This window comes from Bidens hawaiensis, unplaced genomic scaffold, assembly GCF_021521415.1.
Source record: "Bidens hawaiensis isolate Kalapana, Puna unplaced genomic scaffold, B.hawaiensis_p1.1 tig00018757_1, whole genome shotgun sequence".
In the NCBI taxonomy this organism is placed as follows: Eukaryota; Viridiplantae; Streptophyta; class Magnoliopsida; order Asterales; family Asteraceae; genus Bidens; species Bidens hawaiensis.
The window spans coordinates 96,462-100,103 of record NW_027492846.1 but is presented as its reverse complement, the minus strand read 5'-3'; the positions used below and the strand labels follow the sequence as shown (position 1 = coordinate 100,103).

Genomic DNA, 3,642 nt, shown 5'->3' with positions numbered 1-3,642 from the left:
AATGACAAACGATCTTGTAATAGGTAAAAGATTCATAATATTAAGAACCGATCCCACCCAAGATGATTAAAACCATACACACACATAAATAAAACAAGGTCATATATATAGCTAAAACCATTTCTTCTAGAAGATCTTCTCCCCGTTAAAGCTAAACTTGTGCACCAAATCTCTCGTCTCGTATCCAGATTTCTCGCCGACTTTAAATATTTTCTTGGCCATATGATATTTAATGGGTTTTTTTTATATTAAAAGTCACATTTTTAGCCTTATAAAAAGTTTCGTGTTAAGAATACGTAGATAATATTTACGTAACTAGTTAGATACTTTGTTGAATGTAAATCTTAAACTTGTTAAAATTGAATTATATAATATATCTATTTTTAGCTTATTATATTTATCTACTTCATATAAAAAAAGTATATACAGAATACAGTATATTAAAATTGAAACAAATAATATAGTTATAGAATTGAAGTGTAAAAGGAGGTATACACATGTATTGTTGCCTTGTTGGCTAGCTTGTTGCGTGTCTTAAAATTAAGGAAACTCAACAATTGAATCATATGAGATATGACATTTGCATTTTGTAACTTATAATGACAAATCAAATTACGGTCTTATAAACACCTTCAGTTTAATTCACAATTTTTTCAAACGTAAATTTATACGCACAACTGATGTTCCTAATTAGGCCATCATCATTTGCTGAAACTCATTAAAATCAACGCCTCCTTTGCCTTGAGTATCAAACACTTTAATCATCCGCAAACACTCCTCATAACTTTTCGGGTCCCCGAGTCGACTCAGTGTCTTCTGCAAGCTCTTTGGGCTAATCTGTCCACACCCTTTCTCGTACTCGAACATCTCAAAGGCGGCCCTCACGTCGTCCCGTTCATCGTTTACTTTCATCAGCTTCATAAAATCTTGAAAGTCTATAAACCCGTCACCATCGGTGTCCAAGTCATCGATCACACCTTGAGCCTCTTGGTGTGGCATGTACTCTCCAATGGAACCGAAGTATGATCGAAGCTCTAGAGCGGAAATCTTCCCATCGTTGTCCGCATCAAAGCGAGTGAAAACTAGTTTGAACTCGTGCTCGTGGTTGTTGGCGTTTGGTTTTGGGGATTTAGGAGACATGAGTAACGTTGGAGAAGTGGAGTTTGAGGTGGTATTAGTGTTAGTCTTGGAACGAAATATGAGACTCTTTTGTCGGAACCAACTGAATGAATTTTTAACTTTTGTAGGCTCCATATTTTAAAAAGGAAGAAGGGTTTTGTTATTATTTATTATTGATGAAAATATGTAATGAGAAACATCTATATATATACGCACTCGAGAAGGTGAAAGTGAAGATAAAGACGTACAGTTAAATATTAATTAATGGATGGAAATTGTGATGCAATGTTGGGAAGAAACATGAGACAAAAGTATTTTGGAAATTTCGAAGAAGGTGTTGTGAAAATATGGATGGAAATGTGATTGCGTGAAGTTTGGTTCCTAAGGAACCTGCATGGCAACTTCCTTGATGACTTTTGAGGACGTATGTCCACTTTCACTCTCAATGCTTCTATACCGGGGCCGTTATTTTTTAACAGTTTCACATGATCAGTTTGGACTTAAATACTTGTGAAATTATGTAACTTCATGTTTGTGGTTGTTTAACGAGTAATTCAAGTCGAGTGATCATCAGGCATCATGAAGAGAGGTAATGTGTTATAGTCAAATTCAAATTTGATTTTCTTCCATACTTTACAAGCAACAACTAGTTTAGGACTTTAAAGAATATGGTAAAATCAACCTCAATAGTATTGAGGGATGGAATTGATATTTATAATATATTGTTACAAGAGTTGACACAATAATAAGGAAATAGAATAACTTTACAACATTAACAAATCTTATCAAATCCATCTATTGATTATCAAATATATGCCTAATACCCCCCTTCAATCGAAATGGTGGTGGTCCAAGCCGTAACATCGAGCGGAAAACTTCAAACGGAGCACGCGGAAGGCTTTTGGTGAAGATGTCAGCCACCTGAAGATTGGTAGGAACAAAACAGGTATACAACTTCCCAGAAGTGACCAGTTCCCGAATAAAATGATAATCCAGATCAATATGCTTTGCACGCTTATGAGAAACCGGATTTTGAGTCATAAATAGAGCACTTTTGTTGTCACAAAGAAGTGTGGGTCGATTGGGAGGCAGAGCATTAAGCTCCTACAACAGATGAGTTATCCAGACTATCTCAGCAGCAGTGTTCGCCATGGCACGATATTCTGACTCACAACTTGAATGAGAGACAGTGGGTTGCTTCTTTGCACTCCAAGACACAAGATTACCTCCCAAGAATATTGAATAACCAAAAGTGGATCGTCGTGTCTCAATGCAAATAGCCCAATCAGCATCCGAATAACCAACCAGGGAGGTTTTGTGAGGCTTACTAAAAGTAAGGCCAAAGGATATGGTGCCCTTAACATATCTTAGAATACACTTTACTGCTACGAAGTGATCCACCGTTGGAGCATGCAAAAATTGAGATACCTGATTAACAGCATAGGAGAGATCCGGTCTCATAATCGTTAAATATTGTAAAGCTCCAACAAGAGACCTAAAGACAGTCGGGTCTGAGAATGGTTCACCATCCGAATGAAACGATTCATGCGGAGCTAATGGCGTAGCAATTGGTTTCGAATCAAGAAGCTCGGATCGTTTCAATATGTCGGTGGCATACTTCGATCGCGTTAAAAAGATACCCGAGTCGGCATACATAACTTCAAGGCCCAGAAAATAATTAAGATCACCTAGATCTTTGGTTGCAAATTCAGTATTAAGCCTTGAAATAAACTTACCAATCAAAACCTCATAGTTCCCGGTGAGAATAAGATCATCAACATAAACGAGAAGATACATGATGCAATCATCTCGTTTGTATATAAATAACGAAGTGTCGGCACGACTGCATACGAAGCCATAAAAGACAAGAAACGAGCTCAATCGCTGAAACCAGGCACGTGGGGCTTGTTTGAGACCATATATGGCTTTGGATAACCGTCACACATGATTTGGAAACTTCGAGTCAACAAACCCCGGGGGCTGCTCCATGAACACAGTTTCATCGAGATTGCCATTTAGAAAGGCATTCTTGACATCAAGTTGGTGTAATCTCTAACCGTTTAACACCGCTAGAGAAATAACAATGCGAACTGTAGAAGCTTTAACAGGACTAAAAGTATGAGAAAAGTCAAGTCCCGGAACCTGGGTGAAACCTTGAGTCACTAAACGTGCCTTGTAGCGTTCTATCGAGCCATCCGAGTGGTATTTGATACGAAACACCCATTTGGACCCAACCACGTTAGAAGAGGCGGGTCTTGGAACAAGAGTCCAAGTTTGATTCTGTTGTAAAGCATTAAGTTCCTCATGCATTGCATGTAACCATTTTTGCTCTTTGGCTGCCGATTTGAAGCCACGTGGCTCACTAATGGCGATCAATGCCATGTGGAGAGGATGACTTGAGAGAGAAGCAAGGTCGGCAAAGTGCTTAGGTTTGAAAATTCCAGATTTGGACCGAGTATGCATATGATGGGTAGAGGCATTTGGTTGGTTTGGATTGGAAGTGGTAGGTTGGTTGGTTTGGTT

At 38.3% G+C, this 3,642-nt stretch overlaps 1 pseudogene; it reads right to left on the bottom strand.

Annotated features, from left to right (window-relative positions):
* Nucleotides 1–576: 576 nt before the first annotated feature.
* Nucleotides 577–1,569, bottom strand: LOC143556927 (putative calcium-binding protein CML41 pseudogene; annotated as a pseudogene).
* Between the last annotated feature and the right edge of the window lie 2,073 nt (nt 1,570–3,642).